General features: G+C 41.6%; 1 protein-coding gene across 1 annotated transcript in view; it reads left to right on the top strand.

The window, feature by feature from the left end:
* The first annotated feature begins 23,219 nt into the window (after positions 1–23,219).
* The window catches only part of SV2C (synaptic vesicle glycoprotein 2C), a 235,499-nt gene continuing 231,866 nt past the window's right edge, over positions 23,220–26,852 (top strand). The window contains exon 1 of the mRNA XM_061189374.1: positions 23,220–23,377. The gene's annotated coding sequence lies outside the window, so the exon portion shown is untranslated. The remainder of the gene's footprint in view (positions 23,378–26,852) is intronic.

Raw genomic sequence — 26,852 nt, forward strand, 5'->3', positions numbered from 1 at the left:
TATTCAATTAGTATTCATTAAAATGTTTAGGGTTGAAGAGATGCCGTTAAGTGGTATTATTTATATGGTCTCAACACAGGGCAAGGACCGTGATATTCCTTTTCTTCCATGATAGAATACATGGACCTTTGGAGGTAGAGAGGTTAGAGAGGAGGAGTATACAAAACCAGCAGAAAGATGTCATCGGCAAGCAGGAGAAAGAATGTGCAAAAAAGTCCTGGGGATGGTCTCTAGGGGATCCTCATTGTCAGAGCTTTGGGGATCCTGACCAGAGGAGATGAGTCCGAGGCAAAAATGGAGTTCACCCAGGTCTGGAGAATGTTAAAATCTGCATAGATATGGCAGTGTTCCTTCACTCATTTGTTCATTAGCCAATCACCCATTCCTTTATTCCTTTTTTTTTTTTTCCTGTAAAGGATTTACCACTTAGTATTCCTTCACCAATTCCTGATCAAAATCCTCCAGAGCATTTAAAACTCTGGCTTAAAAATATGTTTATAAGCCCCTGTTCTCATTGATGGTTTTTTATCTGTATACACTGGAATTAAAGCATCAAAAGAAAGTGATCCGTAACAATTCAGAATTGTACCAAGTAATAGAGTAAAACCAAGATGAACCTTAAATTTGGAAATATGTAATTTTCTTCCCACTCATCAAATTTAGATAAGTTAATTCTTTAAGGGAAAGCCACAGGGAGGAAAGCATCTAAACTTCCTTGCTCCTTGTCTGGATTAAAAAAAAATAATATGCAAGCTGGATCTCAAAGTATAAATACATATGACCACATGCAAATTTAAAATGTTTGTAGTTTTTTAAATTAAAAGCACAATCAACACAAAGATAAATTAAACAATAGAAATTTACAATAAATGTAACAAAAAAAGTTATCTTTATGAAATATTCTCACAAATCATTAAGAAAACATGTAGACTTTTACTATTGGAGTAAGGAATTCATAGAAAATACCATATAAGTGCTTAGTTAACATACCAAAAAGTGTTTAACTGCACTACTAATTAAAAAATGCCAATAAAAACGACAAAATAACACTTCTCTTTATCAAAGCAGCAAGTGTTTAAATGATAATATCCAGAGCTGTTGAAGATGGAGGATGTAAAGGTGTCAATCAGAGACTAAACTGGTACAATCCTTTAGGATTTAATTTGGCAATATGTGTCATATAGATGATTATGCCTTTAGATCCAATAACTCCACTGTGGAAATTCATTTTAAGTGTTCAAACATCTAGTAAAGCTTAGTCAACAAAGATATCCATCACAACATTATTTAGACAGTGAAACATTTAAAATCACCCCAAATTAGAAGACTGATTATGTATTTTGTTCAACACAGTGATGAAAAATAATGTTTACATAATTTGTAACATAATGGAAAGGAGTTCTGCAATAATGTTAAGTGAGGGAAGCAGGTTATAAAATACAGCATGATTGTAATTATGTAAATACCACGTTAAAAACAAAGTTTAAAAAATCTGTAAATATCTGGGCATCACACAAAAAGACAAATGAAATATATCAAAATAGAAACTAAACAGTTGTTTCTGGGTGCTAGGACTAGGTATAAGGTTTTCCTCCTTTCAGTTTATCTATGTTTGTATACATTATCCAAATGATCTGTAATAAGGATGTTTACCTCTTATATTGAAAAAATTTTTGGTCGTTGAAAATGTCAACGTGTAAGGAAAAGAAAATGTGGGAACTTTTTTTTTTCTTGTTTCCTCCCAGCCAAGGTTTCCCCCTGTGATAGCATCTTGGCCTGCAAGATCAAGTCTTCAAGCCATTCGAGGCCGTATTAAAAACTAAAAGGAAACCCCAAACCTTTTAGTGCTTGATTTTCTTGGACATTTTATTTTCTTCCAGTCAAATCTGAGAAATTTAAAAAATTCATTTTCTAAAACATTAACTCTGATAGCAGTTATATAACTGATTAAGTACCTTTTGATTTTGAGATCACTATGCTTGAGAAAGCTTTAAGCATATTCATATTCAGGTATTGTGAGCAAGAGGTAAGATTCTCCTGTCTCATTTGTTATATGAGTTGCCCTCACCAAAGGCAGCCTATCACTAGGAGGTAAATGAAGATGGTACTGCAGTTTTAAAACATAAAAGGCTGGTGACTGAATTGTAAAAGGTTCTAGGCTGACTTCAGTGGAATGATGGGCTCTGTGTGTCATCAAAATCTCCTAAAGATTCTGAAGCCCCAGTGCAACGGCTACCAGGAATCTGGGACCTGGGACCAGGAAGAATGCATGTCTATTGTGTTTCATCCTTGTCAGCCCATCTCACCGCCAGGGCACTAGTCCAGCTCATCATGCTGCTGACTTCTCGGACTCTCAAAGTAGCATCCCAACCAGAGGTTCTTATTAACACTCAGTCCCTACAATTTCTCCCTTTGAAATCTTCTTTCTTCCAACAGATTCTAATTCTAAAGCAGCTAGTACTTCAAAATAAAATACAAGAAATAAATTCTGGCTAGTGTAAAAACGCTTATTAACCTTTCTTGGAGAGTTTATATTATTATAAATGCAATCATATATTATACATAATATAATACTACACTATTATAATAGTATATATTAATACTATACTGAACTATTATAATCATATGTATTAATAATATACTAATTTTAAAATATTAGTCCCAGAAAAATAAAACATTTGAGTGGAATTTCAGGCATTGTTCTTAACCAATGGGGGAGAGATTTTAGGACTTCCTACGTATTCCGTATCACACTCCATTGACTTATAAGGCTGGCCTAGGCTATAGACTGTACAAGATATTTTAATTCCTGATTTTTCAATATGGGCCAAAAAAAGTAGAACACTCAAGAATTTCAGATAACTATCATGGATTCTAAAATTTATAACAAGCATCTGTGCCTGAAGAAAGATGACTTTTTGTTTCAGGTGTCATTTGTCTTTTCAGTTCCACACTTGAGGTCATGAATATATGTCACATTGTTCAACAAAACTCCCCGATTGACACAAGCTCTGTGATACAATGCTAGTCTCTGGAACTGAAATGAGAGAAATATATTTTAGTCTGGAATGTACCAGCCATCAGATCAAATAGCAGATATTTTGATTCTGTGGTTCGGAGGTCACATATTGAGTCTTCAGTCATGGACTGGGAGAAAGTTAATTGATCGATGAGTGATGCTGTGAGGTTGATCTGTTTGCATCTGTGCCGAACCAGTCAAAGACCAAGTGTGACATTTTCATTGTCCAAAATCATTTTGCAGGAAATAATTTTACAATGGCTTTGTCTTTTACAGTCTAAAAAAATAGATTTCCATAACTAGTTCTGGTCTGGAACTATCGTTTTGTCAAATACGCACAGTTTTTGTTTGTTTGTTTTGTTTTTAGGTAATTCAGTTGTGCCTCTTTAATACCCATTCTCTGTTAATGTTGAGGTGTGCTTCAATGAGGCGGTTTGTGTTATGAAAAGATCACTGGATTCTGAGTCCATACCAGCTTTGTGACTCAGGCAAGTCAAAACTTCTGAGCTTGAATTTCCCATGTCCATGAAAAGAAGGTCCTACTATCTTCCCTGCAAACCTCATAGGATGTGGTGAGGATCAAATGCAATATTACCAGTTAAGATGCTATAGAGATGGAAACTATTAACCATAATTAATGAGAAGAAAAAAGGTCGAAGGAATTTTTACATAAAATTAGCTTCATAGTATAACCAGAGCTGCAGTCCTTCACTCATATGTTAAATGTAATAGGTTTTAATTTTGCTTCTGCTGCTAAGTAGACATGTGACCTGGGACAAGTTATTTAATCTCTGAGACTCAGTTTCCTCACCTGTAATCCATATCAGTGCCTATCACTTAGGGTTTTTGTGAGTGTCAGGGACTGTAATGAAAGTAAAAGTATAGAGCAATGTGACTGGCTGAAATTACTTTTATCATTATTCTGGGTTAAGTTAAAGTCTCACTAATTGGTCTAATAGTTTTGATCAAGGTTTATGGTCATTCTGGAAAATTATGGCAAACAAAAAAATATTTTTCCTTGAAACAAGGTTAATGTTTATGAGTGATTTGAATTATTCATTTTTTTTCTTTTTGCTGTATCCTTTAGAGAAGTACTTTATAAGGACTATTTAATGATTATATCTTTCTTTTAGGGAGAATATTTATTTTAGGTTTGGTTAAAATTTGTTCCACACAGAAGTATTGTTATGGCATATTTGATTTCTCATCTTGCTTGCATTTATTTATTGGGTAAATCTACTATGAGCCAGGCATTATGTCTGGATTAATGCCAGGAGTGCAAATGCAGACAGGAAATTGGCTATGGTGAGAAGAAAGGTACTAAGGAGAGCTCTGAAACTGTCCCTTCCCCTGCACTACCTCCATTGACATGACCATGAATAACCCAGACGTATTCTGAGTCTGAGGTAAGAATTGTGCCCTGTTCCAAGAGGAGCCCACTTCAGATCTTTGATCTATTCTGGGGTACACCAAATCCCCTCCATCAGTCCTGAGCTCATTGCAACACTTGGGTGATCTACTGCCAGGGCAACTCCAACCTAATCATCTCCTGTCCAATCCTATCACACACCTGAAGCCAGCCCAGAACCAAATCAGGTTTATTTGTTCCAACTGTCATGGCTAATTAAATTCTCATGTCTATGGAGCACCAGCTTAGAGGGAAGAGAAATAAATATTGGTAAAGACATACTTTTAAGTGCTTATTAGAATACAGACACAGACTGTGAACTTCCTAAGAGCTGAAGGAGAATATTCCAACAAACACTGAACATTCTATTTTTTTATTACGAAATTAAATTTGAACAGAATAAATTGGAAAATGATTTGCCTTATGAGTGTGACTAGAAGTTGAAATTTGATATTAGTATTACAAAGCAAATCTAATCACAGTTTAAAATATAAAAAAGAGTGCTTCAAGATCACTTCAGAACACTAAGATAAGTACATGTAGATTTTAGAAAACTCTTATTATAATATTCTTTTATAATACTCTACCATGATCTTATTCATGTTTGGAATGCCTTAGTATAAATGTATTAAATCATTTTCAAAATTCTGTAAGTGATCACAAATATTCTGACTTATGATAAAGAATGGAATATTGGGTTATGTAAGTGTTTTCTATTATTTTTGCTACCAGAACAAATAACTAAAATTATTTCCCATATTATTTTCTAATAATTTCTCAAAGCCTAGATTTGTCATCTTTACTCCAGCAAAGAACTTAGCTTGGTTCCAAGAATAGCCATGTCAGAAAGAAAGAGATGAAACACTACCCTCCCTCCACCCCAAATTGTATTCTGGGTAAGAGTTATATCTTAATGTGTGTAATAATAGACCTTACCTTCTCCCTTTGCACTCTTATCTTTGGGATAGAGAATCAATCACCTTTGTATTCATCAGCTAATATGTATTGAGGCCCTGCCACATGCATGATTATATAGGGTACACAGAGGCATGGAAACCTGCCCCTAAACTTTATGCTACTGTATTCATTCACTTGACACTTTCTAAAATGGACATTGTGATATAAATATACATCAAGAGAATTGCAAAAAAGGGTCAGGTAATCTACAGAATGATATCCATGTCAAATGCAAAAAAAACCCAATATTTTCTCTACAAGGAGTTGTATATATTTTGGTTCATTTTTTATACCTTCTTAGTATATGAAACCAGGAAAGAATGTTGAACTAAAATAGTTCAAATGTTCCTGAGTTTTCTTTATCCCTGAGGCAAGTAACTTAATGGCCCCTAAAATATTTATAAAACCTGCTGTCATCTTTGTCTAACAAAAGCCGGGCAAGTTTTAGTTTTTTATTTGATGCAATTTTTAGAGTGCGAAAGTGGGGGAAGGAGGGAGAGGTCGGATCAGTGGTTATGTGAGTTTGGGCATCAGGAGTTTTATGTACCTGAAAAAAAAAAACAACTATGTAATTTTCCTGTGTTCAATTTCTATTACTGCTTTACAGTGACTTGGCAAAAATTCCTGAGAAGTATGAAAGGCTCTTTATTGAGAACCATGTCACATGCTTGTCAATTTGAAGATGAAAGTATCAAAAGTAATATTACATTTCTTACCCTGGCAGTCAGCCAAGTGATTGGAGTTGCTTTTAATTAAGCCCAAATAAGCTTTTACAGAGGTACAGAGAACAAAGCAATATCTCCTTTGAATTGCATGGGCTTTTCTGACCACAAAGCAGGCATTCAAATTTACATGCTGGGAGAAAGGTGAGAGTCATCCCACTTCTCTGGGCCGTGTTGCCCGAGTCATCCCACTTCTCCCAACAAGGTGAGTGCTTCCTTCACACCATGTAGTTTCCTTAACTCTCTGAACACCTCTCCCAGCTCATTAGAATCACCTGCTTTACACTGGATGATAAAACTAGTCCATGCATCATCAAATGCGATTGCCTATATCTAATCAGAAAGTGACTGTCCCTCCACAGGACTCCTCTCCTTCCTGGAGCTGATGAATCGTTTACCCCTATTGAATTGTCTTGCTCTGTTGCCTGTATATTTGTGAGATTCTTTATATTTTGTATTCCTTCCCCCCCCCACCCCCACCGCTCCCCCCCCACCAGGGAGAAGCTAGAAATTCTTTCCCAGCTTCCCTTGCAGCAAAGGCACAGGTATGTGTCCCAGGTTCTGCCAATCCCAGGATATCCTTATGAAAGGCTTCGATTCAGAAGAAAAGAACGTGAAAGAGCAGACACTAGGATAGCCATTTCCAGGCAAAGGCAGTGGTGAAGGTTCTGACCATCCATCAGTGGTGGCATTATGGTATCAGTGCCCCATGTTGGTGGCCATGAAATTGTCACTGGAGCATCTTTTAGTGCGGTTGGGACATTAACTCTCACTGTGTAGACTGTACACCTGATCCTTTGGTGGTTCTCTCAGACATACTGTGAGCTACCTAATCTCCTTTAATAGATTCCTTTTCTGATTGAATTGTCTCATACTCTTTTGTTTACAACTAAGAACTCTGAAAGATATAGGGATGGACAATTTTTTTTTAATAACAAACAATTTTATTCAACACTGCAATTTTGTAACCTTGCCTCTGCCAGAGATTTGCATTTAATTCTTAAAGGATGTATTCATTTTTTTTTTTTTTACTCTGTTTCTAGAACACACTTGAAGAGATATAAACAATTTTTAAACAGTTACATGTGATATCCTGAGAGTGATTCAGAAAGGCAGATGTAACCCTGGCTGCTTCTGAGTGTTCTTAATCAAAACATACATAAACAATAGAAAAAGAATAAAGTGAATAGTGACAAAGGAGTGAGATGATAAGGAAGGGAAATGACAGAATAGTGTGAAGAGCGTTGCAGCATAAATATGACTACGTACACACCCACTCTACGCTAGTATCAATATTTTGCATGTTGCATGATAAACCCTAACTACTGCACAATGTGGAGGGGAGATTAAAGCTAACACTAGACTTCAGGACAGGGGAAGAGAACATGGAATAGAAATCTGAGAAAAGACTGGAAGAAAAAGCAGACCATAAATCTCAAGGTAAGGGCCTTCTTCAGAGACACCATGAAGCTCAGGCCCTGGATGTGGGAGGAGGTGGGATACTGCCTTCAACAGGGCTCCTCCCAGGGTGCAGGAGCCATCCTCGAAGTGTGACCTTAGCAAAAACAAAACAACACAAAAAATCAACAATATGCGCATTACACCTATTATGTAAGTAACTGTTTCTACTTGGGGTGAGTCCCCTGGCTTGGATCTCTGTTTTAGTTTTGCAAGTGGCATGTCACTTTCTCCATTATCATCCCCCAAAGCATTTATTAAACACTCCTCTCTTGGGGGGTATTTCACTAGGTCCTACTCAGAGCAAATCAGAAAGAAATTGTTCCTGCCTACAGGGAGTTTACAATTCAGATCTCAAGGAGGGCCTCATAGTTTCCCTCCTTCTGCTAACCCCTCAGAGTAGAAACCCAGTTTGTTTCTTGGCAGGAACTAGATGGAGATGGTTAGAAGGTTGAGATCAACCTTTCCCAAACCTTTCCTCCTTTAAATATCAGTGTTCTGAGAACATCAAAATGCTCTATTCATTGTTAGAATTTTGTTAAAGTGATTTTAAGATCAAACACAACAAAATTCTAAGAATAACGTACTTATGAATAATCGAAGGAACAACACGGAAAACTATCTTCACCTCTTCTTTTTGTCATAAGTATGATATCTAAAGGAAACTTTAAAAGGAAAACAAACCTTGTAATTTATTGCTGTCTTTGACATGCGAAAGGTTGGTTTGTTTTTTTTTTTAAAGTTACTGCATCAGATAGCCCCAAATATTCTTCATACCATTGTTATCTTTTCTTTTTTTTTTTTAAAGGAATTCCTTTATTTATTTATTTTTATTTATTTATTTATTTATTTTTGGCTGTGTTGGGTCTTTGTTTCTGTGCAAGGGCTTTCTCTAGTTGCGGCAAGCGGGGGCCACTCTTCATCGTGGTGTGCGGGCCTCTCACTATCGCGGCCTCTCTTGTTGCGGAGCACAAGCTCCAGACGCGCAGGCTCAGTAGTTGTGGCTCACAGGCCCAGTCGCTCCGCGGCATGTGGGATCTTCCCAGACCAGGGCTCGAACCCATGTCCCCTGCATTGGCAGGCAGATTCTCAACCACTGCGCCACCAGGGAAACCCCGAAAGGTTGGTTTTGATGTTGCTTATAGGTCTTACTTAATGTCAAACTTTAAACTTCACTAGAAAAAAAATTCTCTGAATGTTTTGGTCCCTCAGAATTATTGTTTATATTATAAAAACAAGATTTTAAGGAGGAACAAAATACTGATCTGAATCTTCAGTGTATGTAGCCTCAGCAAATGGATATATTTATGGTTTTTGAAATATAATACTATCTCTGGCTTAATAAAATTCTTAGAATATATTATGTGACAGTAACCTGTGACTAACAATATGAACTGGGATATACTGTTTTAAAGTAAAACGTTTAGGTGTTCTGCATCCAGGCTGGTGGACTGAATATCTGTCAGAAGACAGCAAACCAGAAATCTTAAAAATCAAAGACATGATAAAACACTTGACCCACCTCAGAGGCATGGAGATTAAAAAGCATGGGGGGGGGTACACTAAGCACGGTCATTACATCTATTTAATAAGCCGTCTGTCTTCTATGAACTTTAAAATTTATTTTTTCTTAAAAATAAATATTTCTTATTTTTATGACAAGTATGGAAAAATATAAAATAATGACCATTTCCTTCATGTAATTCTGTTAGACGTATAGTATATGTAGTTGAGATCATACTGCATATACAATTTTATACTCAATATAATTTAAAGATTTCCTTATGTTGTTAGAAACTGTTCACTTAATATCACTTGAATGGTTACATGTTAGTTTGGAAACATTTGTATGGTGTACACAGGTATACCATAGCATGCTAAGCCAGTCTTCTATTGTAAGATATTTAGGTTGTTTACAGTTTTGTGTCATTGTAAATAATATTGCATTGAACAACTTTGCGGGTAAGGTTTTCTGTTTTTAGGGTTCTGCCTTAGGTTAAAGTCTGAAAGGGGATTACTGCATCAAATAGCAGGGATGATTTTACAGCTCTTGGCATGTACTGAAAATTGTTTCCTTAAACCCTCAAATAGCAGCACCAATTGAAACCGCCATCAGAAAGGACGTTTCTATAACCAGTGTTCTGTGTCTCATTTTCATATGCTCCTCTCCCTTCTAAAAAATAAGCAAATTGAGGTTCACATCAAGTTGTGCTGTGAGAAAAAACCATACACAACTCTCTTTGTACAGGTGCTGTTGAAGACACGGTCTGTCACTTACTGACCCTTTAGAAAAATATAGGGGAGAAACTGCTCTCAGATTTGATTGCCAAGGAAAACTGTGTCCCTAGTAAATAACTGGTGTCTGTAATCAAATGGAGCCCTACAGTTCCCTGTGTTGCCTTCTGTATTTGGCCATCAGGGATTTCAGAGGTCAGGCTGTGGCTCATTTTCCAGTATCACAGAAGGCTTATTGTTTGACCTTATTTTGGCTTTGATTTGATTTTCTTACCTTAAAAATAATTTTTATATCATTATATTTTTAAACTGCTTTAAATTCTTAACATAGGTGTGATCTAAGGTAATTAATAATTTTCATGTAAAATTTTTTTATGATGAAAAATATATTGTTGCTTTAAACTGTATTTTATTCAGTAATACTAGTGAAATTGAGTATTTGTTCATTAACCATTGGTAGTTCCTCCCTGGCGATTTCCAGTTTATTTCTTTTTCCCATTTAAGGCCTTATTTATTTTTAAAAAATGAAGTATAATTGGCTTACGATATGATATTAGTTTCAGGTGTACAACATAGGGATTCAATATTTTTATACATTACAAAATGATCACCATAAGTCTAGTTGCCATCTGTCACCATACAAAGTTATTACAATATTATTATGTTCCCTCTGCTGTACACTACATCCCCATGACCTTTATTTTATAACTGGATTTGTACCTCTTAATCTCCCTCACCTATTTCACTCATCCCCCGCCCTCCTTATTTTTTTCCTTAATAATTTGTATGAGTGTTTTGTGCATTAAGGCTATCAAGGCTATTGATCTTTTTCATATTTGTTGCAAGTATTTACCAATTTTCTTTCTCATGCTATTTGTGTTGTTTTTAACTTAAAAAAAAATTCACTTGTTATTTAATCAAATCTCCACAGCAGGCTTTGGAAGCACTCACTGAATTGGTAGTAGTATTATTTGTGATTTATTTCAAACACTTATATGATAGGGTCTGTTTTGGCCATTTGTTACACTTCATCGGCTTTACAAATTATTCTATGCCAGTGCCAACCTGAGTTCTTGTACTCAGTTATTATGTGTGGGGAATGGGTGCTCAGTATTGTTCTTTTATCAAAAATGTCTAAGCAATTCTTACCTATTTTATTTGTCTGGGTACACTTACAATTGTTTTGATAACATTTTCCAAATTCCTTAAGGATTTTGTATTTTATTAACTCTATATATTGATTTTGGAAGAACAGACATCTTTACAATATTCAGATTTTCCATTCAAGAATATGTGTCTCCATATATTCAATTTTTCTTTTAAGTATTTTAGTAAAACTTTGTGATTCTATTCATGTAGTTCCCACGATTTTCTTGCTAAGTTTACTCTTGAGTGTTTTACGTTTTCTGTTGCTTTTGTGAATAGGATCTTTTTCCATTATACTTTATAATAGTTATTGCCAATATATAGAGTAACTATGGACTTTTATCTATATTCATCCATTTTGCTGAAATTTTTTCTTGATGTTTGTACATGTATAGTCTTAACATCTGTATATAATGGTAGTTTCTTCTTTTTTCACATGGTTACGTCTCAAATCTTCAGTCCATATTTTTATTCCATGAATAGTGCTTGTAAAACCAAGATAAATAATGATGATAATGGGCTTCTTTATTTCATTCATGATTTTAACAGGATGGCCCCCAGTATTTCCCCAATAATAATATGGCTGTCAGTTTGATATAAATATATTTTTGAGGACGTATTTCTCTATACTTAGGTTACTAAAGAGTCAAGAGTGAGTGTGAAACTTTAAGGATTAACATTTCAACATATATTGAGATACAATCATAGGATTTTCTTATGTGACCATATGATTATCATTAACACATTTCTCAATACTGGACTATACTTTCATCTTGGTAAATCCTATGATGTCATGGTTTGCTTCCCCTCTTTTTTTTCATTGTGCCAAACTCAGAGTGCTGGCAGTTTATTTAGGAATTTTGTGTCTATATTCATGATTGAGATTGGTCTGTAGTTTTTGCTCTTTTTGTATTATTGCTGTGAAGTTTTTTATATCACGGTTTCCTAGTTTCATAATTAATTGGATAGCTTCCAATTTTTTCCCCTTCAAAATAGTTAACATAATAGCAATTATCTGACCTAAAAAGGTTGAAAAAATAATTTTGTCTATATTCTTATTTATTTAAATCCTGAAACACTCCAAGAACTGGGGAGTTTTTCCAAAACCTATATAAGAGGATAAAGTATAACTAGGACAAAATAAACCATTTGTATAGAAGGATCATAACTTTTACTAATACTAAAAATTGAAAGTAAGTTTCCCTTGTGATTAATTAAAGGCTGTGCTGACTGACCTAGTGACCAAAGCCCTCACCATCATTCCCTCCCAATCCCCACCACACTAATGAGACTCTTTCTTATAATATCCTAATATGTAGGCTGATGGCATAACATCAAAGTACACTTAATAAAATTGGCAAACTACAATGAAAAGTAAAGTACAAAAAAAAAAAGGAAAACCATCACAGGTCTGTAGCTTTCCCAGATGGTCTGACATAATACAGGTATAACATTCAAAGTATCAAATGGATGCATTGCTGGTCTTCAGGCCCTTCCTAAAAAAAAGTTTTTTTTGTTACAATTGAGCTCTTGATAAGAAATGAGCAGTTATAGTCACTTTCTGCCGAGAATCTGGGGTACAGATTTTCTATATCGTCACCATATGCTTTGAGACTCAACCAAGGAGGGAAGGGGCTGCCGTCTTCTTACAGGCCATGTGTCTGACTTGATGGCTGCTGCATGTGTGTGGGCAGCTCCCCTCATCCTCGTGCCTGGCTGGGGCTGCAGAACAGCCCTTGCCTTGGGTCTCTCCACCTTGCACTCTCTACTTTCCAATCAAGCTCCCACACCCCTGAGTGCCACTCAGCTGCCCTGATGTGGAGATCTCTTGTTTGGTCTTACACAGAACCCCCTCCTCTCTGTTTCTCTGGGAACCGCATCCCACTTTCCTTTTCCCAAATGGCTCTGTGAATCCCAGTGGGCATGTGCCTCGTGCGCCCATTCAGACTCTCCTGAGAATCCCAGGCTAGTCACAAAGAGCTAAAGGCAGAGGCAGCTGGAACATTTCAAAGACAGAGCCCTAAAAGAGGCTTCTCAGAGTTCAGCAATCTTGTGGCTCCTGTCTTTCCCACACCTGACTCTTCAGTTCTTCCTGGGATTCTGACTGACTCATTTTTCTTCCAATCTGGTCCTTTTTTTTTTTTTTTTTTTTTTTTTTTTGCCTAAGTTGCTCAGCTTCATTTTCTATGGTTTGCAGACCCCATGCTGTCACAGGCCTCATACCTGGATTCGAGCTCTGTGCAGCCCCTTTGGAGCACTGTCTCAGTTGTACTGTCTGCTGGCTTGTCACTTTGGCTGCATTCCTGGGAGCTCTCAGATCACCCTCCATGCTCTGCAGCCTGGAATCTAGTCCTGCCTCACATCCAAGACCAGCCCAGGGCCCTAGAGCCTCAGCCCACACCCAGGATGCTAGGCTTCTCTCATCCTGGCAGAGAAGACCAGGCATAGTGCCCTGAGCTTCTGAGAGACTTCACCAACCTGAACTCTTATCAGATCTCTGCTGCCCACCTGCCCATGTTCTAAGCAGAGTTATGCCAACTTGCTGCCCTTGCTCTAAGGATTCTCAACAAGTGCCCTCTTTATGCATAGGTGTTTCCAGATAAAAGGAAGAGGAGGTTCCCTCACCTCCCACCGTAGAGACAACTGTGCCTTTGATCTCATGCCCAGGCCTTGTTCTACCAGGCAAGTGTCTACTATCCCCAAGGCCAAGGCCCTCTGTAAGGATACAGATAGCAAGTTGTGACAGGGGCACTTCAGTCTCCTCTTCTTTCCTGATGAGAATGATGATGTCCTTCACAAGTAAGAATACAAACACCTGCCTTCTCCAGGATTCTGTCTTAGCACAATCACCTCTAAGACCACTGACCATTCCCATTGATCGCTAAGCTCTTTGTCCCAGGGTGTCTGGATCTTGTCTTCTTCTGGAAAGGTGACTCATGGAAGGTGACCTTGGAAATTGTATTTTACCAAGATGAGATTTGGCCTGTGTGTTAAGTTGCAGCCATCTTCTGGTACCTTATGAAAACTGTGTTTTATGACCTCTTGGTCTTAACCTGCCTGGATGATACGCCAAGGAAGTCTCTTTACTGAGCATTCTGAGAACCGGTGTTCTGGAATATCCTCTACCCACTGTACCATATCTGCATCGCCTCTGGGATAACCTAAAGTAATGTATTTTTGAGATCTCTTCAATGGAAATACTGGGCCAACTTCTGCTCTTCCAAGGGGTGCCTGAGCCTACATCCCTAGAAAGCCTTCAGAAATGGGCTACCTCTTTTGGAAACAGGAATTTCACAGCATTAAGATGACATCTGAGGTAGAGTCAGAGGGACAAGATGGAGCCACCATACTTTTAAGGCACCCACTAGTAACCCGACTCTGCCTCTCATGGGATGAATGAAAGGGGGTGGAAAGAAGCTTCTTCCCCAGCACTTCAAGGAGCATGGAAGTGCCCTGTAGCCCCAAACACTGAACTTTTGGTAAACTGTCGCTTAGTCCTAATGCCAAAATGAGATTTCCCTACTCCCTCCCTTTTAATTGACAATAGCCTGGGATCAGCTTGATTTGACTTTGCATCAGTCGTGAAGGTGGGAAGCTACCTTCTTGGGATTTGCAGAAAACCCCTGGCAAGTGTGTAGGAAGCTTCACCTGATCCCTCACGTCCTGTTATTAAAGAACCTATAGTTTTGGGCTGCCATCGAATACAGAAATGAGCTCAAGTTGTATCATGGGAGATCTAATGTCCACATAGGATGCATTTTTATGCAGGAAATGGTTAATATGACACCCAGAAAACTCTTCTTGGGACTGGGAGTGGAGCAAAAAGACAGTTTGTTCTTAAAATATTTTTTATCAGCAGGGAATGGATTTAGTCTAAGTGTAGAGAAAGAGAAAACATGAATTAGACCAACTATTAATACCAAAATTTTCCATCAACATTCATGGTGTTGCTACCTCTTAAAATAAAAAGCCATTTGTGGCCCAGAGTTGGTCAGCACCAATACCTATGGGTCATGCTAAAAACAGAAGTGAATCTAGCTTCCTGAAAGCATGCTACATACATTTTAAATAGCTAGATCATATGGGGGGAAATCAGCATGTCTATTATTAAAAAGGAAAACCCAAGTGTTAGAACACTAATTTGGAGCAGGAAGATTATGCAAGACAAATTCTGAACATGAAAACGATAATTCTCCCTGCAGCAGGAAAATAATTTAATAGAGTTCAATGTATTAACAAACCTGTGGTCAAATGTTAAAAAGGAGAATCCAGCCAGTGATAATATGGAAGACCCAAAGGGAATATTCATATTCGAGCTATAAATCATTCGGATACAGATAATCCAGAGCACATGCTATAGAGCTTAGAGCGGTAACAGAAGTCACTGAAAGCAAAAGAGAAGGAAAATATTTAGAGAGATTCCTCTTGCCACAAAGTGGGCATCTGTGTTTTTTTATTCTAAATTAAAGCACACATTAAAACTGTAGGCATGCTAGAGGTTTCTCAGGGTAGAGTAGCATTGTTACTCCTCCAAAGAAGGCACTGCAGAATTTCAAGCTGTGAGTGTTGCATATGCAAAGACCCTTGATAATTCTCATTTTGGAAAGAGAAGTTCAAGAAGGAATGTAGAAAGTTAATTAATTGTTTGAATAATTATTCAAAATAGCACCTCTCATATAGAAGACATTGTGTTGGGGAAGTTTGTGGGCTTTCAAAAGGGGCTAGAGGAAATGAGGCAGAATTACTGAGAAGCAAGCTGGTCAGTGATGTGGGCCATCCATGCAGTTGAACCTAAGAGCTATCAGAGTGTGGAGCTGATTATGGCTGGCTTTGCATAGCAGGTTGTCTGAGTGTGGGGTTAGGGTGTGAGTACGTGTAGTTTACTGAAGAGGTGATCCTGTGAAGTACACTGAGCAGGCGGGGAGATGAGACAAGGAAGGGAGGAAAGTCAGTAAATTGTTGGTTAGTAAGTTGGTTACCACTGTGGGCACCTGGGTGCTATCCCACTATATGGAACAGTCCTCAGAATTGTCCCTCCATGGGGCAAGAACACCAAGATAAGTACCCATCTACTCCCACCCCTCATTGGTTGAGGGTTCACAGGCCCATTGTGCAAGCACCGGGGTGGCTGAAGTCACAGACTGGCTGAGTCATCCTGGCCCCTTGGTCATTCGGTGCTTGCTCTGTGCCGAAGGCACTCTGGTGGGAATTGACATGAGACACATATGGGTAGGCTGAGGCATTTACACTTCATTTGAAGGCGAGTTGCCTACTCAAAGCAGTGCTTCTCCGGGGTGTCTCCTGACCAAAACTGGGACCCCTACAATGTTGTGTGAGGTGGCTCCTGATTTCTCTGCCCCTATTCAGGTATTGGGGGCTCTTCGTCCTGGGACTGAGACCTCAGGAACATAGCCTCCCCACTGTGTCTTACCAGTAGTCACATGCGCTGAGGCTAGACATTTTCTGAGTGACAAATCTACTTTATTCTAGACGTGCAGATACCTATGGGAACAAACTGCATAGAGGGGGACACTTATGGGCCCATGGAGTATACCCAGGGTACAGCCCTGAGCAGCTTACAGTTTCCTTTAATTTATCTCTTTCCTCAACAAGAAAGGTTTCCAGACATCAAATTCTGCCTCTTTTTACCAAGGGATGTCTCCTGTGGGTGTTTCCAGTCCCTTCCCCATCTCTAACCTCACACAGACTCCTAAGTGACACGCTGCCTTCCCCTCTGTGCCACCAGAGGAGGTTAGAGACCTCTTCAGCTTCTCTTTTCCTGACCCTGCCTGCAGCAGCTCCTTCCCTGGCAATCTGAGCAGAAGATCCTTCCAGAACTTGAGTTTTCACTGAGCTAATTTTTTTCATTTTCAGGCTTCCATCTGGACTCCTAAAGTTTCCATTTCGCTTGTTAAGATCCTGAAGCCATTATGGCTTTAAGCAAATGTTTGCCAAACACAACCTATGATCTAGGGACCAACAGATGGAGACGTCCTTCTTGTTTTCTCAATGGAAATGAACTTGACACACAGCTCAATTTAACTCAGCAGACATTTGTGGAGAATCTTCCATGTGCCAGATACTCTTTTAGAGTTGGGAATAGTGTAAGCGTAAGAATGCTTTCAGTTTCGAGGAAAAGACTTTCACTTGAAGTTGCTTTTTAAATATAAGGAAATTTACTACTACACAACAGAGGTAGGGCTGTTCCAGGTGTGGTACAGGGCTCTGGCTCCACTTCTCTGAAATTCACTTGGTTCTTATATCCTTCATGTGTTTTGTCATTAGACTACCTCCCCTGCATGACTACAGGACACTTGCAGAATTTCTCTATGTCACATTTAGGCATGATAATGTCTAAAAATAGAAATGAGTCTTTTGTTCTTCATTCATATTTTCAGAAGTGAGAAAACCATTCCCAAAAGCTCTCTAGAAGTGTGTTCCCTTCACATATTATTGGCCAGAATTGTGTAACATGTCTGTGCCCAAAACCAATCACTGGAAAGGGGAATGGGATTATATGACTGGTTTGGACCAATCAAGATGTACTGAGGCCAACCGCTAAAGCATGTGGCCATGTGAAAAAGCCATGTGAAAAATGGTGGATGCTGGCTCACTGCAGGGGTCAGGGGTCAGAGTAGGCATCTCTCTCTCTGTGGCAGCAGGAGGAAAATGGTGGTGGAGCCGTCTGGGAGAAAACATGCTGCTGCCATGGAATTTCAGTACCAGTAATGGCAGAATGGACTGGATGCATTCTCCTGAGGCCCAACAAGCTTCAGATCTACATTTGAATGGATGCAACCTTGAAAGAAATGACTAGTAAAAGAAGTCTACCCAGAACCTAGAAAGAGGGGCATATACTTCAATTTTGTAATTGTTTTTACAGATCTTAAAAGACCTGGCCATCAAGTAAAAAAGATTGGTAGTGTCATGTCTAGCAGAAAGGGAACTTATGATTCATGAAGCTGCAGTCACAGAAGTTCAAAATAGGAGGTTATCTGGATATAGCAAAAACTCTTCCAAATCAGGCACCACCTCCTTCAGGGCACATGAGACCATATAACATTTTATTTACTATTTCTTGAATTTATTTTTCAGTCAGTCATGATTAATATAATAATTATTATATGATTAATGTAATAGTCATAATAATGACTACTACCATTAAGGCTTTAAACTCTAAACAAATTATGGATTTGGTTGTAAGATGGTATGAATTTTAATAGAATTGCAAGCCCTTCTGTAAAATACAAAGAAAAGTACTTAGTAGTCTGTGTAAAACTGTGTTGCTAAATGTATGTGTGCAATTAAAAAACTGGTGGATCCCTGAATAAAATCAGGGTTCTTTAAGGAGGGATTAAGATGTGTATGTGTGTGTGGAAGTTGGACTGGATGTTGGTAATGCAGTCAGCAGAGTTGGATAGAAGGTTGATTTGGTGCCTTTTCAAATAGGATTGGTCATTCCTTATAGTTTCCTATTGCTTACAAATATTTTTAACCTTGTCTTTTATTTTTCTTCAAGTAAAATAAGAATTGTGACCAATAATTCCAACATTTGAAGTCTTTTTTTAAGGAAAGACTGAAGTTTCTTCTGTTATATCTGCTGACTCTCCTTCCTTGTGTGTTCAGTTGCGTGCTTGTGATTTCCATTAAAAACTTATTTGAGGGAATTTTTTTGAAGGCTAGGAGGAAGGAGAGCTCCTCCAAAAAGTATGTACATTTCCTTTTGCCAGTGCCCTGGGAAATTACCAGCCCAATATTAAATTGAGTTCACAGTTTAAAGAAAATTTGGAATTTTTTTACTTTTAAGTAAAACATTCTAAAGCACAGAGCCCCCTCATCAAAGCTTGCTCGGGACTAAGAGTACTACTGGTTGGAATGAACATCTTTGTGTATATTAAATTTGCACGGATTAAGGCAGGATTAGAGTTTAGGCAGTGACCTTAAGCTAGGAGCTAAAATTGTCAGGAAAGATGCAGAGTGACCTGGAGGTCTGAACATGAAATCAACATTTAAAACTAGTGGGTGATATAGCACAGGGAACTATATTCAATATCTTGTAATAACCTATAATAGAAAAGAATCTGAAAAAGAAATATATACGTGTACACGAATCACTTTGCTGCACACCTGAAACTAACACAACATTGTAAATTAACTATACTTCAATAAAAAAAAAAGTAATGGGTGAAATAACCTGTTGGGGTGAGATTCAAAGCTGTAGGTTTTAGGGAGAAGGGATGAAGAATGTTCTGGAAGCAGCAATGAGGAACAAGAAAGACATCACCTTCCTACCTCCTGATGGTGATATAAGAACTGGAGAAGGAAAAAACAGCTACCACTTGAGAGGGCTGCAGGGGAGCAGCCTCCTGGGGGGAGAACGAGGCTTCCATGAGAGCCGGAAGTGAAGGGAACATTCAGAGAAGAGGCTAAGGATAAAGGACATTTTGCTAATGGTGGATTGTGCATTCCATAAGGCCTAGTCAAGGGTTTCAGGAATTGGTTAGGGAGAAAAGGACAAAATACAGGATGTGCTGAGCCTTATGAGCATTAGAATGTAGAGAAGTGCACTTGGAATTCTGGGGCTGCTTGTGACAGGCTTTAAGGGCTTAATGAGACTAATATTAGGTTCAAGACACAGAGTGTTGGGAAAGCTCTGAGTACTGGGGGGTGAGAAGGGTGGGTGTCTATGCCTCGCTCTTGATTCCTGATGATGAAAGTAAGGAGAACTGGAAAGGTGTGGCCATGCTGCAAGGGTGTGAGGCTCTCTCTAGACCCTAGTTCTGGAAGCTAGGTGTTACTCTGAGCTTGCAGGGGCATCATATAGAACTAGCCCTCCATGGCACAGCCTTTGGAAAACCTCGCTCTGGTTACTAAAAGGGGAAAGGGGACTAATATTTATTCTGTGCCCACTACGTGCTAGGCACTGTGCTTCTTGAATATGGTATCAAATTTAATCACCATGGCTTCTGTACTTAGTATGATTTATTTGTATTGAACCCATTTTGTAGATGTGAGGACAGATCTTTGATGCTCCTTAGGTGTCTTTATTAGCTTGCTTTCTAGCATCACAAGCACCCACTACACACAGGAATAAAATTCCTGATTTGTAGGTGTATAGTGACGTTAGAACACTGGGATTTTTTGGGGACAAGGTACGTGTCCCCTTTACCCTTCATCAGCTCCTGCAAGGCAAGTGTTTTAAGGAGAGAAACATGTCCTTATAATGGAGGTATGAAGAAGACTGTTCTGAGTGCCTGATCCAATAGGCCTGGGGCCAAGGGGTGCACCAGGTGAGACCCAATAAAGAGAATGGCCCTGGAGGGCAAGCCAAGGAGCCTCTGCACACCATCACTGTGAGCAAATGTGTGCTGTGCTCCAGAGACACAACATGAAAATACCTTCCTCCAGCACAACCTGGTCTTAAATTGGCCATTTCCTGCAAACACACAATCAGGAATTTTCCTGTAGGAGCTATTATCTTCAAGTTCATCAAGACATGAAAACTCAGCAGCAAGAAAATTTATACACTCCTTTAAATATCTTCCATGGACAGCACAGGGGAATGATTTAAAGGAGAGAGAGCATAACACAAAGCATGTTGATCATTTTTAAGATTTGTTTCATAGTTTTCTGAACTGTCACAAGAAATAATCCATTATACTGTGACATTTAGGGGGAAGTTCTCAAGAGGGTATCCACTTGGGAACCCAATGAATTACCAGCACATTTTGCAGTTTAGAGCTCAGAATTATATATATATATATATATAAATAATATGTAGGCGATCTGGGAAGATTTATGATTTTTAAAAATTTTACAATTTTATTTCCAATGCTGGATTTATAGGCACTCCCATGAGGCATATTTTCCTTCTCATGGTAACAACAATAATTTTAGCCTACATAATTAAATAATTTAATGTAGAAGGATCCATGATATACAAATCAGTATGATCTTCAGGTTGCCTGACCACTTTTCAGCAGCACACATGGTCGCAAACTGCAAAGTCATTTTTTTTTTTTAACATCTTTATTGGAGTATAATTGCTTTACAATGGTGTGTTACTTTCTGCTTTATAACAAAGTGAATCAGCTATACATATACATATATCCCCATATTTCCTCCTTCTTGCATCTCCCTCCCACCCTCCCTATCCCACCCCTCTAGGTGGTCACAAAGCACTGAGCTGATCTCCCTGTGCTATGTGGCTGCTTCCCACTAGCTATCTATTTTACATTTGGTAGTGTATGTATGTCCATGCCACTCTCTTCATCACAGCTTACCCTTCCCACTCCCTGTGTCCTCAAGTCCATTCTCTACGTCTTTATTCCTGTCCTGCCCCTAGGTTCTTCAGAACCTTTTTTTTTTTTTTTTTTTTTTAGATTCCATATATATGTGTTAGCATATGGTATTTGTTTTTCTCTTTCTGACTTACTTCACTCTGTATGACAGACTCTAGGTCCATCCACCTCACTACAAATAACTCAGTTTCATTTCTTTTTATGGCTGAGTAATATTCCATTGTATATATGTGCCACATCTTCTTTATCCATTCATCTCTCGATGGACACTTAGGTTGCTTCCCTGTCCTGGCTATTGTAAATAGGGCTGCAATGAACATTGTGGTACATGACTCTTTTTGAATTATGGTTTTCTCAGGGTATGTGCCCAGTAGCAAACTGCAAAGTCTTTAACCAAAACAAGACCCAGGCAGGCTTTCAAAGAGCAGTGCAGCAAGTGTAGGTTCCGTGGGACACGGGTATCATAATTTAAATTCTAGAGTGCCCAAAATGGAGAGAAGGGAAAGTTACAGGCCAAGGATTGTATTTTCTTCCTTCCATAGTATCAGGCATAGTGGCACAAACCAAGCCGGAAAGCTCACATTACAACACTGCTCAGGGTGAACCGCCTCATTCCCAGCACCCTCTCTGGGCAGCAGGCTGCCTAAGGTGCCAGATACCTCCTTTTCCCCGCACATGTACATGTAATATTTATATTTATATCCACACGTCCGTCCATTCAATCATCCAGGCATATTTACACGAATAGAACACATTGGGAGATAGAGTGTGTGTGTGTGTGTGTGCGTGCGTGTGGTTTCCACCCACGGCAGCCTGCATAGGCGCTGCGCTTTGTCTCGCTTCGGGGCACCCATCATCCGAGCAGTGATCGCGGGGAAGGCACCTGCCTGTGCGGCCGCTTCCCACCCCGCTTGGGTTCCGTGTGAGCGCGGAGCTGGCTGGGTCCGGGACTAGGGGAAGCCCCCTTCCCGCAGCGTCTAGGTGGCAGCTCGGGAGGTGGTGCTGAGGGGGCTGTGAGGGTGGGAAGGAGGAAGGGGCGGCGGCGCGAGGCCCTCGGGGGGCAACGCCCTCTCTTGCCGCTGCGAGGTGGCCACGCCAGCCTTGGGTGTGGCCTCGTCGAGGCTGGTTTCTCCCGAGCCTCCGAACCCAGCCGCTTTGAAATGGGGGAAGCTCCGGCTGGGGTCTCCAGCACTGCGAGGGGCGAAATGTTCCTAAAAATACAAAATTCCCTTGGCTATTTAAAAAATTTTTTTAATTAGGTAGTTTTCCCCCAAAAGGCCATTTCAAATGTCTGCTTGTGACTCCGGCTATCTGGCCCTACCTGGCATTGGGGTGACGCGAGGCACCAGGCAAAGTTTCCACCTGTCGGCTCCTGCTGCGCCCCAAGCCTTGCCTCGACTTGTCTGTCAGCGTGGGGGTGGGGAGGAGGAATAGGTAACCTCGCCCAGCCTGGGGGAATCCCAGGAAGCCGAGTCAAAGTTAACAGGTCAGTTCCAGGCCCAGAAATAGGAGGCAAATCCTTTTTCCCCTGGCACTAGCCGGGTCCAGCACTCAGAATTCCTTGTTGTCCCACCGGACAGACTCGGGGCGCTGCCCCCGGGTGCGCAATGCATAGTCACACCCAGTGACTAATTAAGAACTGGGGCCCTTTCCATCATTCTGCTGCGAACTCGCAGCCCTGACTTCTCCAAAAGTACCAGCGACTTGGGGGTGGCCCTACCCACCCCCATCCCGCGCAGCTGCAGCGCCTCGCACCCCGACTTCCCGGGGCGCGTCAACCCACCCCGCAGCAAATCGTGCGTAGCTCACGCCTCCCACGCGCGCACTGACTCCCTCCCTGCGCGCCGCTAGTACTCGCGCCACGCCGTCTCCGGGCACTGCAGCACCGCGGGGGAGGAGGCGAGGAGGCGAGGCGGCGGCGGCGGCGGCGGCGGAGGAGGTCCGCAGAGTGCGAGCCCCGAGCCACTTTCTCGCCCCTCCTCTCGCCGCTGACCCGCTCGGAGGAGTCACCACTTCGTGCGCTGCAGGAGAGAGCGGCAGACGGAGGCGGCCCCGAGGAGCGAGCCCGAGCGGCGGCCGCCGCTGAAGCGCTGACACCATCCTGGGCAGGGGGTCCCCGGCGACTGGAGCGGTGAGTGAGGGACCCCGGCAGCGTTGGCGGGTTTTCCCAACGCTACTTTATTTCCCTTCCGGAGCCGCTGGCCGGGCGCTGCAGCCTGGGGAACTTTTCGTAGCCTTTTAGAAGAGCAACTTTGCCCCACCTGCCCCCGGGGAAGGGGTTGCAGGTGCCAGGTGCTGCCGGCCGGGCGCCTTTGCCGGAGCAGGACCGAGGAAGTCTGGGGTAAAGCAGATGGAGTGACCCCCGGTTGCCCGGGGTAGGTCAGGGGATGCGGGCGCACTTTATCCCAGATCCCCGAGGGAGGCAGGTAGGCAGCCGCGGGGATGCGGGGGCCACGCTCGCCTTCTGTAGGGACCTCCACCATCCTTTGCTTGCGTGGTTCGACGGGCAGAGGGAGGCTGATTTAAAACAAGCAGCTCCTAAACCCTGCCCGGCTATCCGACCTGTATCCCCACCCAGCCTTGGGCTCAACTTTTAGCCGGGAATCCCTTTGCAGACGTGCGGGTGGCGGGAGGGCAAAGGCAGCCGCAGTAGGCGCTGCGGGAGCCTAAAAGAAACATCGAGAATTTAAAAACTATTCCACATAAATCCCCGAAGCCCCTGCCTAGCGTCTACGAGAGCAGAAGCGAGGGATGGAGAGCAGGGAAACGCGCGGGGCTGTTTGTGTCTGCGCTTGCCTGCACTACGCCTTCATTAAGTAAAAACCTATTGACCGCCTACTGTGGCCAGGCGCAGCGAAATAGACTCACTGGCGTGAGGCTCAGCGGGGAGAGGGGCCATGACCTGTAAACAAACTAACTACCCAAGTAATTTCAGGTGGTGAGGAGGGCTGTGGAGGTGATCACCCAACCCAATTGACCCTTTCTCTTGGCGGGCTCTTTCCTCTCCTCCTGGGTTCTAGAACTGGGAAGACTTTTCTCTCGAGTGCCTGGGGGACCGCCCCGGGCTGGGCCCACTAGGACTGCGGAATATGGTGATGAACTTGGCAGGGGGCAGCAGGCACCTCGCCGCAGATGCAGAACTCAGAGCTTTAGTGTGGGCGTGCAGGGACCTTAAGCGCCCGGCGCGCGGAGGCGGAGAGGGAGGGCTGAGTCCCAGGGGCTGGAGGTGTTGCCTGGAAGGCTGGAGCCGGGGTCGGGGGGAGGTGGGAGCGTGGGGGGTGGGGTAGGGGAGGGCGTTAGCGTCACTGGCTACGTGTGCGAGTGATGCAAATGCAGACCAGGGGGCGGGGGCGGGGGATGGGGAGGCGCCGGAGTCTCGGTCCGGGAGCGCGCGCGTGTGCGTCAAAGGCTCTCGGGTGATGGATGCCCTGCAGCGCACCCGGCATGGACAGCCGCGACCCGGCGAGGCGCGGGGGGGGTGGGGGGGGGGGACGGGGGGACGGGGGGACGGGGGTGCAGGGCGGGACCCGGCAGACTGCTGCGGGGGCGGGCGGGCGGCGGCGCCGGGCGGCTAGCGAAGCCCCGCCGGGCCGAGGCTGCGGGTGGGCAGGAGGCTCCGCAGTGCGCCGCAGTGCCGGGAAGGCGCCGCAGCGGCCGGGCGCTCCCCGGGGTACCGAGAAGATGGGGCGTCTTTCAAGGCGCCACCACAGGGATTCTCTGATGGTCTCCTCTCTCCTTGGACCTCCTCCCTTCATTCTTAGCTGACGGACAGCGCGAGAAAGAAAGTTGTTTCAGTTTAATTCTGATCCTTAATCCTGGAGGAGGATTTGGCATTAATCTCTTTGGCATCCACTCGTTTTCAGTGGCACGTTCCGAAAGGCCTCGTGCTGGCGGCAGGTTTTCATGTGAAAGCTTCGATGCTGAGGTTCTTCAGATATCGTAAGGCTAATCCATTCCTTCGCCATTCTTCAGGAGTTTTGTCAGGAGGCCTGGCCTCTAAGTGGAGCTGAGAAAGGCTTGCAAAACGATGTGCCGCATTCCTCCTTTATAACCTAAAAATATGTTTAAAACAGTACTACAAATGCATTTCGTGGTAGAGAATAAAAAGCCCAATCCATGTTTCATTCTATGTATTAACAAAAAAAAAGGACCCTACTTTCTGGAAACCTAATGGCAGAGGTTCTTCTACTGGCTTTACTGAATGAGCCCAAATCTGCCGTACGTAGGGGGATAATGGGGTGGGGTTAAGGGAGGAAGGAGGAAAAGCAGTTATTAAAGAGCCCACAGACAAAGATCCTAGTCTCATTTTCCCAAGTATTATGTCACCTTACGTTATGGGCAAGTGACTTACCCTCTTGGGTTCATCCTCCCTGTTTGAAAAATGTGAAAAATACCTGAGACCAGCTCTTACTAAAAAGTTGTTTTGGGGACAAAAGAGTCTCAGAGAGTTTTGGACATACAAATTCTCTATGAATGGAAAATATTATGAAACAAAGGCCCTTTAAGGAGAAAGAAAACACTTATCTTTTAAAAAATTCTGGAGACTTCCTTGGGCACTGTTCCTTTAATGAAACTTGGCCTTCAATGTCAGCAAATGCAGACAATAGACTTTTCCTAGCAGTCTAATATAAAATCAAATGCCATTAGCTGCTGGCTGTCTGGAGAAGGCGGGTGGGGGAGAAGCTCTGGATTACATCTGAGTGTTTTTGGTGATGTGGTAGAGAGATCAAATTTATTTTTCATGACCCAATGACATTTAAAAGTAGCTTCTCTGGTCCGAGCAGCAGACTAGCCGACAAGCTTTTAGGTAAAAATCCTACTCATTATTAATGCTGTCATATTCTGTAAGTGTGGACGGTCCCTCAGAACAGGATGCAGTTTCCACCCTCAAGGCGATTACCGCAAAAGGCATCAAAATCTGCAGTATATTACGTGACCACCAGTACCAGAAAATCCATTTCCTATAATTAGGGATATTAGCTCTTCTTCTGAGGGAAATTTGTTGATGACATATTTCATGAATGAAAACATCTGATGTGTCAAAATGCCTTCCTAACCAGATCACTATGTTGTTATTCATGTTACTCATGCGTAGTGGTAGATTTCTGTGAAGAGTAAAAGTTAAAATGTCCTTTTTATTCTATGCGGCTGCATCAGGGGAAAATCTATGATTCACCAGTGATTCTTGGTTCTATGTTGCTGAGGTTTCTGTCTGAGCCACGGTTTACAACATGTATATCATTGCTCGTTTAACACAAACTCGTCATTTAGGTGAAGTCTGTGTGTAAACCTAGGAGAGACAGCTCCTCGCCCCCAGCCCGCTCATGCAGTTTTGGTCCAACGTTGCTAAATTATTTTTGGTTTTGCTTTTAAAATTCCAGCTCTATTGAGCAGCCATTGCAAAATGTTGCAGTGGATAGAATTCGAAGCTTCTTTCTTTTTGACACAGCTGAAATAACAGTGGAGGATGAAGTTACCATTTTAATTCTGGCTGAAAATATGTTGTAAGAGGTTATGAAGACACCATTTAGTTTTATCACAAACACCCCTTGTAATTAGGAAGGGTCAGTAGCGGTTGCATATCACGATGGCTTCCCTTATTGGGA

Source organism: Eubalaena glacialis, chromosome 4, assembly GCF_028564815.1.
Source record: "Eubalaena glacialis isolate mEubGla1 chromosome 4, mEubGla1.1.hap2.+ XY, whole genome shotgun sequence".
NCBI classification, from domain to species: Eukaryota; Metazoa; Chordata; class Mammalia; order Artiodactyla; family Balaenidae; genus Eubalaena; species Eubalaena glacialis.